Here is a 16,040-nt window from a genome sequence, read left to right on the forward strand (position 1 = left end):
TCCTGAAGAAAGGGTGCTGATTATGTTAAATTATCAGAGAGTTCTGTGATGTGGACTACTCCACAACTGGACTGGAGTGAGGCCACCAAGAAGTGTTAGCCAAATTCAGACCTGAGCCTAGAAGTAGAATCGTAGGACTGACCGGACCTCAACAGGTCTTTTAGTCCAGTTCCCTGCACTTAAGGCAGGACTAAGTATACATCTCCAAAAAGTATTATATAATAAACGAATGCATGGTCAATCCCACAATCTGAAATCGCTAATTTCATTTAATTTAATTATTAGGGCATTTGACCTTCAATCATTCTTAAATAAATCAATATTTGTTATGGAGACTAAGCAGCAAAATATACAAGGTCTGGTGAAGTCCTCCATCTATTAGTGTGCTGCATTACCTGATGACAATTACAGTTTTCAGCAAATGGACTCACCAGCTGTTCCATAAGAAGTGCAGGTGATTTACCATCTGTGCCATGCAATATGCTCATTCCCCATGATGTTCTATGGAGTTGTGCTACATAAAGTGATGCAGTTTAACCCCGTTACACAAAAACAGACCATCTTTTAAAGGGCGTTTTGCATTTAATTTGTTTAAAATACACTTAAAAAGCAGATATTCCAAGGCTAGGCAGAAAAGCATTAACACCTCTTTTGTCTTCACTAGCAAAGATGAGAAGCTGGATATGAGTCAACAGTGTGCCCTTATTGCCAAGAAGGCTAATGACATTTTGGGCTGTATAAGTAGAGGCATTGCCAGCAGATCGAGGGACATGATCATTCCCCTCTATTCAACATTGGTGAGGCCTCATCTGGAGTACTGTGTCCAGTTTTGGGCCCCACGCTACAAGAAGGATGTGGAAAAATTGGAAAGAGTCCAGCAGAGGGCCACAAAAATGATTAGGGGGCTGGAGCACATGACTTACGAGGATAGATTGAAGGAACTGGGATTGTTTAGTCTGCAGAAGAGAAGAATGAGGGGGGATTTGATAGCTGCTTTCAACTACCTGAAAGGGGATTCCAAAGAGGATGGATCTAGACTGTTCTCAGTGGTATCAGATGACAGAACAAGGAGTAATGGTCTCAAGTTGCAGTGAGGGCGGTTTAGGTTGGATATTAGAAAAACTTTTTCACCAGGAGTGTGGTAAAGCACTGGAATGGGTTACCTAGGGAGGTGATGGAATCTCCTTCCTTAGAGGTTTTTAAGATCAGGCTTGACAAAGCCCTGGCTGGGATGATTTAGTTGGGGATTGGTCCTGCTTTGAGCAGGGGGTTGGCCTAGATGACCTCCTGAGGTCCCTTCCAACCCGGATATTCTATGATTCTATGAAAAGGATATTATAGTCTCGTATTACCCATTCCCAAGATATTATGTTCAAAAGTGTTTGCATGAACTACATCAACTGATAACCTTGGGCTGGCCTAGTTGGTGTAAACAAATTGTTCTGTAAGTCATTACTTTATATACATATAGCACCAGCAGTTCCTAAAAGCAATGAGATCAGTACTGATCATACCAGATGTGTTGGTGAAATCTTAAGTCAAATACGATTGCCAGCAGTTCCAAAGCACTCTGGAAAGCTGAATTAAAGCAATATAGTTCACTGCTATGGCTAACTGCAGTACTTTTTCAAAGCACCCTGAACTAATGTATCATGTGAAATCAGAATAGAGGTGAAGATACGGCGGGGGTGTCACAATGGTGGAATCCAAGCTTTTGTCTTAGTGGCAAAAAAAGCTCCCAGAAGGTCTTCTCTTACAAAAACCATAAGATGTTCATGTTCATCTTCAGAAGCAAACATAGAAATAACTGAATACTAGGAGAGGAGAAAAAAGGCTTGTGGTTAAGACAACATTCCTTACAGCGGAAAGGTAGGGAGTGGATTACTAACCACAGGAAGAATTATTAGAAATATAATACACTTTGTCAGTTATTGGGAAGAAGTACCTTCCTTTAAGTTGACTGTAGCAGTTAACCCTTTGCAGTCTGATATTTTCTGTCTCTGTCCTGTTTTTTGTTCATTTTTAAATTGTAATGTGAGTATACTTTTGCAAAGTGACTATGGGAAAATGCTTTCTGGGATTCCATGTTTATTATCTCTTACATGCTTCTATATCAAATTTGCTCCACTTTCAAATGGAAAGATGGCTTTTCTAACTGCAAGCCCTGAAAATTCAGTCTGGAATTGAAACATAGCTTGATTTTTATTCTGGTTCATGCATCATTACCAGTAGATTTTGCAACTAGAACTTAGTTAGCAGTTCTGTTGAAGGATGAATGATAATTGAATCCAATTAGCTTTCCCTGATTGGTGTTGGCTCTGCAGTGCTAACAGGAAAAATACCTAAAACATTTAAGTTTTATGTACTTATTTATTTAGATTAATTAAATAGCATATGAGTGCTCACCTGGGCATCCCATGGCTGAGTTGATAAAACCAGATGACAGACTGCTCTTTCCACATTAAAATAACAGCCATCTAAAAACATTACATGTTCAAAAATCTCCCTGCCACCTCATAGAATCATAGAATCATAGAATATCAGAGTTGGAAGGGACCTCAAGAGGTCATCTAGTCCAACCCCCTGCTCAAAGCAGGACCAATTCCCAGCTAAATCATCCCAGCCAGGGCTTTGTCAAGCCGGGCCTTAAAAACCTCCAAGGAAGGAGACTCCACCACCTCCCTAGGTAACGCATTCCAGTGTTTCACCACCCTCCTAGTGAAATAGTTTTTCCTGATATCCAACCTGGACCTCCCCCACTGCAACTTGAGACCATTGCTCCTTGTTCTGTCATCTGCCACCACTGAGAACAGCCGAGCTCCATCCTCTTTGGAACCCCTCTTCAGGTAGTTGAAGGCTGCTATCAAATCCCCCCTCATTCTTCTCTTCTGGAGACTAAACAATCCCAGTTCCCTCAGCCTCTCCTCATAAGTCATGTGCTCCAGACCCCTAATCATTTTTGTTGCCCTCCGCTGGACTCTTTCCAATTTTTCCACATCCTTCTTGTAGTGTGGGGCCCAAAACTGGACACAGTATTCCAGATGAGGCCTCACCAATGTCGAATAAAGGGGAACGATCACGTCCCTCGATCTGCTGGCAATGCCCCTACTTATACAGCCCAAAATGCCGTTAGCCTTCTTGGCAACAAGAGCACACTGTTGACTCATATCCAGCTTCTCGTCCACTGTGACCCCTAGGTCCTTTTCTGCAGAACTGCTACCTAGCCATTTGGTCCCTAGTCTGTAGCAGTGCACGGGATTCTTCCGTCCTAAGTGCAGGACTCTGCACTTGTCCTTGTTGAACCTCATCAGGTTTTTTTCGGCCCAATCTTCTAATTTGTCTAGGTCCCTCTGTATCCGATCCCTACCCTCTAGTTTATCTACCACGCCTCCTAGTTTAGTGTCATCTGCAAACTTGCTGAGAGTGCAGTCCACACCATCCTCCAGATCATTAATAAAGATATTATACAAAACCGGCCCCAGGACCAACCCTTGGGGCACTCCGCTTGAAACTGGCTGCCAACTAGACATGGAGCCATTGATCACTACCCGTTGAGCCCGATGATCTAGCCAGCTTTCTATCCACCTTACAGTCCATTCATCCAGCCCATACTTCTTTAACTTGGCGGCAAGAATACTGTGGGAAATTTATTGGGGAATAAACCTCCAATAAATTGGGGAATAAACCTCCAATTTATCCCAACAACATCCTCCCAAAGTGCCCTGGAAAAAAGAGGAGTTATGCACTATGCCTGGAACATTAGCTAATCAAGGCTCTGGCTTACTAAAGGGGGGAGCTCATTCAGAATTGAGGGGCTCCCAGAAGACAAAACCCTGTCAGCAGCCCTCTCTCCTTGATGCTGAAAGAGCAACAGCTCGAGCACCTCCTCTGATTGCAACTGCAGGGGTATGCCATGGGGGAAAGGGAGAGCCTGCTCCCATGCCAGTATGAACTTTAAAGTTCAAAATATAATGTCTTGAATTTCACACAGAAACCTAGAAGCAGCCAGGCAAGCTCATGGAGCATCAGTGTTAAATGTTCTTGGGGAGGTCCCTATTAATAGGCAGGCTGCCACATTCTGCACCCGCTTCAGGTTCTAAGCAGTGTAACCCTGCCTCCAAAAGAAATTATCACACTTGCCTCACCAAGCACAGATGGAAAATGCATTTTTAGCGGTGGCTGCTACCTGATCATCTAGCAGGAGTCTTGGAGCCAAACATACTCCCAAACTGCAGAACTCTTTTACCAATGGAAGCCATACGCAGTCTGGGATGTTGATGTAATTTCCACGAGTATTGCTGCTTCCCCCACTCTATAAATAATACCTCGGTCTTATCTGGATTTCGCTTCAGCCAGCTAGACCCTCAATCAGACCCTGAGCGCCAGGTTTGAATCAATAAAGGAAACATATATAACTCAGAACACACTGAAAATCAGTTATACAAGAGAGCAGAAAGACTCTTACATATTGAGAAGAATCTTCATCATCGTTCTTCCCACTTGCCCTTTTAATCTGTGCATACGACTGCCTGTTTACTTTCAGTTTCAGCTCTGCTGCTGCCCTAATTGAGGGTAACACATTTGTGGGGCCTGGGAAGGGACATTCACTATCAACAAAGCGGTGAAAACATCTACACACAAAGTGCTGTCCAATGCACAAATTAACAAAAGACAAAAATGCATCTTTCCACTTTTCTGATCTCTTTCCAAAAGATAAATCTTAGGGTTTACATGTACATACAGAATTATCATATGGAAAGTGATTTTCAACTTTTCTAAGTCCTTTGAAAGTCCTCTAATTAAACACAGAAGAAAGAGAATAGGCCATAGTATGGGGTGACCAGACAGCAAGTGTGAAAAATCGGGACAGAGGGTGGGGGGTAATAGGAGCCTACATAAGAAAAAGACACAAAATTGGGATTATCCCTATAAAATCTGGTCACCCTACCATAGTAGTACATGCCCATGATCTATTCATGTGCCTCATCCCTGATTTGAAATCACCTCTAACAATAGGAGGATTCTTCCTCCCTGTACAGTTCATAGCCTCTGTGAAGATACTGCTAACAACCTGCCCTTACTGATGGTGCTTTCTGCAACCTTGATGTAAGGAACCACAGATCTAGAACCCGGGAGCATAGGGGTCTGGGAGACCGATGCCTTTATGTTGCCACTGGGGAATCAGCTGAAGCACCACCCAACAATTACGGGATGGTTAGGCTCCATAGGCAGTACCACCCAAATTGGCCATAGCAATAAAACCCTGAGGCCACCTGATTGGTCCACACTATTTAAACCACAAAGTCTGCCCAGGGAGATGCTAAGCAACCATACAGACTCTTCCTTTCTATTGATCTTGTCTTTTTGCCCTGTCTAGCTCCTGACTCCTGCCTTTTTCATGGCCTGACCTTGGTACCAGTTTCCTGACTCGACTTGGTAACTAGTCTTGGCTCCTACCTTTGACCCCAGCCCAGTGGATGTTATTGGCCTGGCTGCCTCTGCCCTGGTCATCTTGCATAGGCTGCCTATGGTAAAAAAAATGGTTGTGGTGAAGCCAACATTCAGTTACTACCAGGCTGGGCTGATTCAAACAGGTAAGCAATAGTTAGAAGGCTTCCAACCTTCTATTATTAATCCCCTAAAACATTAATTCCTAGTGTTTGTGGGTTTCCTGATGATAAACAATGCATGATGAACCCCCCCAGCTTGCTTGGTATAACTGCTGCAGCCCTGCGAATCCTAACCATTGTTATTATCCATACAAGAACAAACAGGCAGCAATGGACTCATTGGGAGGTGAGCAGGCCCAGATTCCTGATCAGAAGTGTCCAAGTTCATGCACAGAAATACAATCTTGGTTTTCCAAAATCAAAATACTTCACCAGACTTTCCTGGTATCAAATACTAAGTTAAAAGCTGAGCACATTAGGATTTATATTTGACTTTCCCGCTGTAATGGCATACAATGAACTAGTTGGAGTAAACTGAGAGCAGTGCTACTACTTCACCACTAGGTATCCACTTGTGCACATCATTTAACACTGTATGAGAGGCTACCAGTCACACACCAACGCAGATTCGTGTCTTATAGCAGACATCAAAAACCATTCATGTAATTTTTATTGATTGATTTTTATATACTGAGCAGCACCAGTGTGCATGGTGCTGTGCACTGCAAAATATAGAACATATTGGCCCTGTGTTTTTGGTGGTTACATGTAGGGCTGATGGAATAAGGAGAATGGCATGAACATTAATTCCTACAACTCAATGTATTATTTTTCATTGCACGCTTTCAAAAAGTAAAGAAATAAACTGGCCTGATTATTTTTAAATTAGTTTTTCCTATTTCCTGTAAAATCATGAGTCAGTCTATGGAAAAGTGTTTTATGAGGTTTTGACTAGTATTTCAGTAGGGGTGAAAGTAACTTAAGGGACTTACCGATATGCAGGGCCGGGGTCCTGAGCGGGGGGAGGCCGCTCGGGTGGAAGGGGTGGGGCCTCAGGTGGAAGGGGTGGGGCCTTTAAATCGTCGCTGCTACGCCGGGGCTCCGGCTGCGATTTAAAGGGCCCGGGGCTGCGGCTGCGGTAGCGGCGGCCAGGAGCCCCGGGCCCTTTAAATCACTACCGGAGCCCCATGGTAGCTGTAGCTGCTGCAGCAGCCAGGAGCCCCAGGGCTCTAGTGGTGATATAAAGGGCCAAGGGCTCCGGCCGCTGCCGGGAGCCCCAGGACTTTTAAATTGCTGCCAGAGCCCAGGGGCTCCCGGGCGCCGCCACTACCCCAGGGCTCTGGCAGCGGGGCTCTAGCAGCAATTTAAAGGGCCCGGGGGTCCTGCTGCTGCTGGGAGCCCAGGGCCCTTTTAAATTGCCCACCTGGGGAAGCTGCCCCCTGCCGGTACAGTCACCTGTGTACTGGCTCTTGGCAGTACGCCGGACCGGACCAGCTTACTTTCACCTCTGTATTTCAGTTTATTTCCCTGTTTTATTACAGAACTTAATTTTCAAAGTTGGATGCCTAAGTAGCCATACTTAGGTACCCAGGTCAATCTCTTTTGTGCTGATTTGGGCACCTTATGTACCTAAATATAAGGGATCTAAATAAAATGGCACCCAAATAAATGGATGTCTAACTCGAGACACACAAGTTTGAATATTGGCTCCACAATTTCATCTTGTAACTTTAAAAAGTGAAACATTCTACTTTAATATACATGACACTGGCTTCCAGCAGGGGATCTGCCCCTAGGAGTTTTATCACTCTCAAATAAAAGGCCTGCTCCTGCTTTCACTTAAAGCAGTGATAAAAATACTAGGGGCAGATCTCCCGCTGGTATAAATTGACACTAATTGACACCAGCAGGGAATCCGCTCCTTGGATTTTTTTCACCGCTTTATGACTGTGTGTGCTGGTGTGGTTAAGAAAAATACCTGTTATTTTTGTAACCAGCCACATATGTTCCATTTTCATTACAAAATTTTTATTAGCAAATCATTTAGACAGTGCATTGTAATTTTGTAATGATTTTTATACATTTGTTTCCCAAAATGAAGTAACAAAATGTGTCTGGGAATGTTGGTACTGTAACTCCAAATTCTTGTTGACTCACTCACTTCCTGATGAGATCCTTACACAAAAAAGCTACAACATGTAGAAACTGCAGTGTTTCTGTTGCTCAAGCCATTTAACTCAAGGTAAGGCTGCTGGACAATTCAAGAGACATTATTTGTCTCCTGCTCCTAACAGTGCGCAGAATGTGAAGAAAACTCATGTAATGTTGCAGAATCCAGAGCAGAACAAAAGAGATGATAAGGACGTAGAAGTATTGAATAAAAAGTACAACAGAGTCTCCACTTAACACTTTCCTTCTTTCTTCTCTTTAATATAGACACCTACCTGAGCCAAAACTTTCCAAACCAGTCTTGATTTAAGGATCAAAATTTGCTAGACTTTGCTATATCTTTACATGATGTTCTAGGCAGATCACTCTTTTGACTGAATTACTTATAAATGTTATTTTAGCAATTATATCCCAATAGTAATAAACCAAGGGAATGTCAATAGATTAATAGTCTAGACAATGATTTGCACAATGGATTACAGGTGGTTGAAATTTTTCAAGCTAAATGTTTCTACTTGAAAAATGCCCATTCTTTAACCATGAAAACTTTTGCAAAAACCTATAAAATTCTGAAAATAATTTTGAATTTTTTTGCAACTCTTTTTAGTGCTTTTCATCCCTGGCAATGGAAAAAAATGACTAGAAGTCAAGTTATTGTGAATTCCTGTTTACTTTACCTAATGGTCTCTGTTACCAATACTTCTACGGGAACGTAACCTCCTGTTTTCCCTGCTATAATGATTAATCTGATTGCTAAGAGAATTTGTATATTTCTGTCCTTTCCTCTTTTCTAGAAAAAAAATGGGCAAATGCTGGAAGCTGTCACCTATGAAAATCCAGCTGGGAATAACCCACAGGTAATCAGCAAAATGCCACCAACTCTACTTACGTAGAAGAGATATGTGGGTGGGATTCGTGTTGTATTGGCTCAGGCCATTATTCCATCAAGTCTAGAGCTGGGTGACCTGTGAGCTACTTTCGCAAACAATTGTCAGTATCTTTGTAACAGTGGGATATGAGTAAAGGGCATGGTAGGTACTGAGCAAAATGTGTTTCTTTGCATGTGTGGCAGTGTTTGCAGCTCAGCAAAGAACATCTGTGAAACAGAACATTTATGATAACTAATAGGCCTGCTTCAGTGACTCCAACTGGAGCAGTAACAGTACTAATGCAACTGCACCCTTATAATTATGTATTTCAATTGCTTATGGTATTTTCTACCCCTTGGGCCAAATTTAGAGAATGTGTAATCAGGTGCACCTCCACTAAAATCACAGGTTGAGCCCACTGACACAAGGTCTGGATTTTAACTCCCATCTTACGCAGCTGTGAAATACTGTGTGTACTGTTGCTATGTTTCAGCACAGAGGTGGCTGCTTTTTAGTGGTCTTAAGGTGCTTTGGGGTCTTTAATGGTGTTAAGTAAACGTAAGACCAGTACAGGGTATTGAAACAATAGGTCACATTATGAGTTTTCAGGGCATATAAAATCACAAAGAAAAAAACGAGATGAAATTTAAACTAGATTTTTTTTTTAAACAGAAACTAGAAAAATCTCAAATTTCAGGGCTTCATTATTTCAGGCAGGCTGGCTTGTTATAATTTAAAACATTGAATTTCTTATCTTACTGTAAACTATAAAGTAAATTTGATGGCAGTAATTAAAATAGCAGTATGCTATGCATTGAAGCAGCATGCAGGTGACATAGGCACTTGTATCCTAAACCTCATACCATTCCATCCACAAGACTGCAGTCACTTCCCTGTTTCTCAAGAGAGGAGAACAAAACGATCCGGATATTTTGAGTGCAGTTTTCAGAATGAGCATTAGCTACAATGCACCAACTTTGCCAGTCAAAATTGCCCATTCACATTAATGGATGACATAAACAAATGTGTGTGGCAGACTTGTCTTCCAACACAAACATCTCACAGGAGCTAAGCTGTAAAAACAATAAATGTTCCATGCTGCTGGAGAAAGTAATGAGAAAAGTGCTCAGATGTGATCTTTGTGAAAAAGCTTCATGAGACACACTTTTCTTTCTTCTTTGATTTCAGTAGAGTTACAGTGATTTCAACAGTTATGTCAATAAGATCAGAATCTAGCTATAAACCTACTGACATTTGTTCTAAAGTACGACAGATTTTGTTAAAGTGCTAACTTTAACTGAATACCCTTCCTGTCTCAATTTCCCAAGCAACCCTATTATATTCATGTCCTTCTGAAAGATTGAATTCTGCACCACCCACTGGACTTTTTTTTTTTTTTTTTAAAGAAGATGCTTCCAAGTTAACATTTCTTCTGAGCTTCTCAGTGCATCCTGTCTGTTTTTGTCTTGGAAGCTCTAGATAGTGAATGTCTTAATTTTGTATCTCATACAATACCCAGCACAACTGATGACACCTAACAAATAATAATAATTAGCATTCAATTTGAGTTTCACTAATTGGTGGTGATCCCAAACACAGAGTTGGAAATGGAGGTTGCTCAGTTTTTGCTCAGAAACTCTTAGCATGGGTTCCAAAAGGGTATTTAGGCACGTAAGTCCTGTTTTTAGGAGCCATTACAATCCACAAAACTCCCACTCAGCTGCCACCTAAACCTGCAGGAGACTAAAGTTGCTCGGTGCCTAAGTTTTTGCAGTGAAAGTTCTCTAGGTGCCTGAGGGACCAGATACAGTAGCAGCCTCTCAGCACACCTAGTGGATCAGGCCCTGCATGCAATATAGGCAGCCAAACACCTATCTTCCCCTGCTTCATGACTCACAAGCAGAGATAAGTACTTTCCTGCATCCCAAACTTGGCGCCAAACTCCGAGAGAGGGGTGGGGCTTAGAACAAATCCCCACATTAGCATCTCCTAAGGGCTAGAATATGCAGCTCCCTACCTAGCGTGTGCTGGGTTTGTGGATCATATTCTAGGACACACCTCTCTCCCCAGGTATTATACAGGTATATACTATACACCTAACTCAGGCTTTGTGGATTGCTATGTTCCTGTGATTCCTTAGGTCCTTTTGTGGCCTTATTACCTGGGTAAAAACTAAGTAAGAATCCCATAGATTGGAAAACCATGTTCTGTCTATTCAAAATATTCTTCAGCCCCAGCTGTTCCAGATTCACAGCAGTTGCTATATTGTGGCGCTCCGGATAGCAAATACATGCAAGGTGTTGCCTGTCAGTCTTGAATAGCTCTGCAAATACATTCATACACATTTTATCTATAACCACAATGAATTCCAAGTTGTGTGGTGTGTTCTGGGCTGCATTATGTAGCACTGTAAGCAGTGCAGTGCCCTTCTGAACGCAGGTGTACTGGTGAGATTGACAGATTGGCAACTGGTTACTTAGGGTTTATCTGGCTGAAGTTTGGTTGCCTCTTCATATTATAAATGTCTTTCAAGGGAATAGGCCACAGGCCTTGCTCCTCAGTTCCTCCAGGATGAAAGTAATATTTTTAAATGCCATAGTCATTACGGCTTTTTATATTTCCCTGGCAGTGCTGATAAATCTGTCTGAGTAAATATTTCTGAAGTTCAAACATGTCAATAAGAATTTTAAGGGCATGCATTGCAGACCATCTGTTACCATTAAAACAAGGAACCACCTGAATGGTGAAGAAGTGGAATTTAGAAAAAACTGTGGAAAATCAAGCTAATCAGAGTGCATCAGGAGGCAAGTCCAGGTTGAGCAACACAAGGAATTTATTGCAGCTCATTAAGCATGTTGCGCACATAATCAGTGAAGCTGAGTCAGAAAGGATAGAAAATGAATGTATGTGCTACCAGTTTATTGTCCAAATTCACTAAGTTAGGTGCAGGGTGGTATAACTTCCACTCCCTTGCACCAGCTTAGTCACTCGGTGTTGCTGCTGCTTCTCACCTCCTGGTATTTTAACTTGGAGAAAGCAACTTTAAAATCCATTAGCAGGCCCACAGAAGCACAGGCTTTTCATGGAGACGATGTCTCAGAGTATCCCTCATCTATCCATTCAGACTACACCTTGGCCATAGCCATATGCGTTTTGGGCATCACTGCTGTCCCACAGCTCCCCAATCCTTGGCAGTGAGGAGGCTGTGGTTGGCTTCTGCTGCTGGAACCTTATTCTCTTTTAGAATATGCTTTGGGGCCCTGCAGCAGACCCTGGGCTGAATTTAGCCTCACAAATATTAGCCGTAGTACCTGCTGTGGTAAAAGCACACACATTGGAGTCTGCAATGAATAGCTAGTGGATGATGTTACTGTAAATGCAGTGAGAGTCATCATAATGATGTGACCTCCCAGCCATGTAAAGGTCAAAAGAGTTTTATTTCTAGGGTGAACTTAAATAAAACAAACCTCCAGAAATTGTCAACCAGCATACTGGAGAGTTTACTCATGATTCCATTAGAGAGGTTCATGGGATCAAGTCTCCAAAGAAAACACTGAACGTTTTCCTTCCTGTACAGATGTTTGACCACAAGCAGAGAGACAGATTATGTTTTAAATTCTCTTTCACATTGCTTCAATCTTTATTTGTTAGACATGATCAAGCTTGAAAGCTCCACATTTGCCTCTCTTTCCCTTGCACTCCACTCCCATCTGCAATCATTTATGTGCATAGACATTCAGACCAGATTTTTACAAGTCGCCAGTGATTTTGGATAGCTTGGGTTTTTTTGGGTGCATAACTTGAGTCTGATTTTAAGAAGTGCTGTGCACCCTCAGTGTTTGTTTACGTCTATTGGCGTTCTGGGTGGGTGCTGAACACCTCTGAAAAATAGGCCTCAAGCGTCTAAAGTTAGGCATCCAAAATCAATGATCACTTTTGAAATTTATGGTCTTGGACTGTTCTATTGATTATGGGAGTTCATTTCCCTAGAGCACATCCCTACTTATCATGCTCAGAATTGTCCAGTATTAACCTTCATTGCAAGCTCCGTGAGAAGGGACCATGTCTGCCTACACCCATAATATTAATTAAATGCATTCACTATATGAATGCATTTCAAGTGGCCCCTGAAAACTCTGTGGAGGGTAGTGGATGTTTGGCTCCTATCAACATTCAGGAGAAAATGAAGAGGGCCACTCAGTTCCAGGAGGGGAACAGGCCACGAAGCCCTCCCTGAAGTCACCAAGATAAGAAGGAGGGGGTCTCTGGAGTCTGGGTACAAAAGACACTTTTGGAATGGGACTTTTGGAGGTCTGATTTAATTTAGAACCTGAATCTTCAAGTGAATATCACAGCTACCACTGCCAACCCCAGCAACCAGACCCTGTCTGATTTGCACAGCTCTGATAAATCTATATCCTTGGTATAGCAGTCAGCCCTAATAAATATCTGTCATGTATCAGCCAACCCACAAGGGCTGCAACACACCTAAAATCCTGGTTGATGAGTTGAGAGAAAAAGGCAGGACTCTGGATTTCTTAGGATCACAGCTTAGGGTGTGCATATGATACTTCCCCACTGCTCCCCTTCAAATTTCATTCTTGTGAAGCAATTAGGTCAGCATGGCAGCCCAGGCAGGGTGTAGCATCTCTGATTCTACAAAGCCAGCATTCTGAGCTTCTGCTTGTTTTGCTCCCAGGCATCAGATAAGATTTACAACTTTTGCAGTTCTCCTTTTTGCTTCCCACACTGTTATTGCAAATCACTGAATCTACAGTATGTCACTTATTTATATTTTTTTAAAAATGTGACTAGTAATCTTCAACTACTGTACTGTCTGAATTTAACAACCACGATAATATTAGGTTTGGTCCCATTAATCTCTCTCTTTAGTAATAATGCTAGGGGGAGGTTATTCTTAAGAATGTAGAGGAGCCTGTAACACCAGATCTGAGTTAATACCTTAAATCCCAAATAAACACACCCTTTCTTGATGTTTCAGGCTGGGCATCCTAAAACTACTATCCAAAATTACTAGTCACTTTTGAAAATCTTGGCTTAAAGAGTGATAGTGTACTTGACTACACTATATTAGTCCATTGAATAACTGAACTGTACCCTGTGGCAAAACTTGTTCTGAAGTAACACTGGCTTCCACTGTGGCACTAAATCAATGGAGTTACTTCAGACAGACACCATCATACAGGAGTGCAAAATTTTTCTCCTTTTGTTTAGAGGTAATCACTGGGCATGGGGGGGAGGGGGAGAGGTATTTTGGGAGTAGCTATGTGAGTGCATGACACAGTAGAGAAGTTGTGTTTGTGCAATCTGTCCCTTTCTGTTCCTTAGTCATCTGCATCACACCCAACACTGGTGTTGCCACTGAAACACAAAGAAGGGATTCAGGACACAGGTTACACTAAATAGGGCAAAAAAAGAGCGAGACCTGAACCAAATGAGAAATTTCATAGGCTGTAAAAACTGTAGAATATGAAATAGAATCCTTTCATCCAATGAAAACTGACTATTCCCGGTGTTGCCCCATTCTTTTATATATATATATAAAATATACATGTATATATATACATATACATATACATATTTACAGCTGGGCACGTTTTCCCTTTAGATTCCAGTAAAGCCATTAAATGGATATGGATTGTTCTTAGTGTTATGGATCATTGTCAAAGCTCCTTTCATTCTCTTTAAGCTCCTTTCTCCAAAAAACATGTTCACTTCTTTTTAATTCCAGGATGTACAACTTTAATCCATTTACTCCAGGAGGCTGAGTATTCTTTCTTCTAAAATGGAATAGTTCAGAAACATACAAGTGCCATAGATTCCTCCCTTCTTTCTGAAGTTTTCTGGCATGACACCCGTTATCAAATTCTGAAGTACTCAAATAATCTGTTGTTAATGGAAATGGTAGGAGAGTTCTAAGTTTGGAAGCATCTTACAGGTTTTTTTGGGTGGGTTTCAGTTAATCAGACATGGGTACTAATTGTTTATAGTTTAATGGTTATGTATGTGCCCACTGCATTGGGTGTGCACACTTTGTGAAAGAGAGCTAAGTAAATAATCACTTATAACATGTTTTTATAGTATATTAGAATACTAATTTGACTAACAGTATATGATAATTTCTCTTTTTTTGGCTGTATACTGACCAGTTGTCTGTAATGTCATAGAATGCCTCTCTCTCTCTCAGGGCCCTGATCTTGCAAACGCACAGCTGCTGTGACTCCCATTAATTTCACTGCAGGCTGAAATGACTCAGCACATCACAGATCAGGTTCAGAAAAGACTTTAACAGTAGGAAAGCAATACTATGAAACTTTGATGCTATCTTGGAGATGGCATCAAGTCTAAATTCCTACATGTGCTTGTTATGATAAACATGATTGTATCACCGTCCTTTGCTTCATTTATACTAGTGGCTGTGAATCTTAAGCACTCATGATGCCGTCTAACCTACTAGCATTACAACCCTTACTGCAAGCTTTAGGAAATTCCAACAGCTGGTATTAATGGATTAAATAACTCCTTCCATTTGAACTTCCTTGTGTTATGTGATTTAGCACAGGCATTTGTAAAACAGATTTTGCCCAAGTTTTCATTGACAGCTTGTTTTAAAGCAGTGAAAACATCAAAAGGAAAAAGGGGATATGTCAAAGGTCCAAGCCAGTTATCAGATGATAAAGTTCCTTCCAAGTCTCATCACTTCAGAGAAATCAAAAAAGACAGGAGATGATGGAGATATAAATCCAGCTGAGCATGATTTTTTTTTTCCAAAGTGTTTGAGTTTTATATACCTTTGCTGGATGGGGAGCATTACTGATGATGCTTTTGGAAAAATAAATTCTTAAGCATAAAAGATGTATTAATGTTAAAGACATCTGTTAAACAAATAAAAAAAGGAAAATATTTTTCTGACTCTTTCTTTTACCTCCTACAATGCAGAATATTTTATCAATGTTGCCTCCGGTAACAACCAAAGAAGACAGCAAGATTTGTAGAGTCTCATTTTCTATCTAAACCAGCTGCAGGATGGCTTAGTATCAGAAAAGTTTGACTTAGACCAAAGTTGCTTCTGAACAAATTATGACCAAATTTTCAAAAGTGGTCACTAATTTTTAAGCTTCAAGTTTTAGGTACTCAACTCAGGACACCAAAGGCTTGATTTACATAGAAGCCAAAGACCCACAGCTTGGAGAGGCTTTCCAAATAAATTACTTAGGCCAAAGAGTTGTCTTTTTGATACCTCTATATTTAATCAACAGACTAGCTTTGTATAGATTTGAGGATGAATCCTTCCTCAGTTATAATTCCTCATAACTATTAACCAACAGTTATAAGGTTATCAGGATTAAAAATTGATCTATTACTATTTTTAATGTTCAGAAGGATAGGGTATGTAAAATACCCACTGTATCCAAACAGAAGTAGAAAGTAAATATAGTCTATAGTACAGCTATTAAAAATATATAATCTTGTAAATAAGCACTTAGTTCCTGATCTTTGGGTCCAGCTAAACTCTTGTTAGTGTAGGATC

At 41.2% G+C, this 16,040-nt stretch overlaps 1 long non-coding RNA gene across 1 annotated transcript; it reads left to right on the plus strand.

Annotated features, from left to right (window-relative positions):
• The first annotated feature begins 3,692 nt into the window (after positions 1 to 3,692).
• Positions 3,693 to 15,371, plus strand: LOC101943405 (uncharacterized). The gene is made up of 3 exons (XR_002889263.3): positions 3,693 to 5,594; positions 8,414 to 8,476; positions 14,241 to 15,371. It is a non-coding gene; the product is annotated as an uncharacterized LOC101943405 (long non-coding RNA).
• The last annotated feature ends 669 nt before the right edge of the window (positions 15,372 to 16,040 follow it).

This window comes from Chrysemys picta, chromosome 6 (assembly GCF_011386835.1).
Source record: "Chrysemys picta bellii isolate R12L10 chromosome 6, ASM1138683v2, whole genome shotgun sequence".
NCBI classification, from domain to species: Eukaryota; Metazoa; Chordata; order Testudines; family Emydidae; genus Chrysemys; species Chrysemys picta.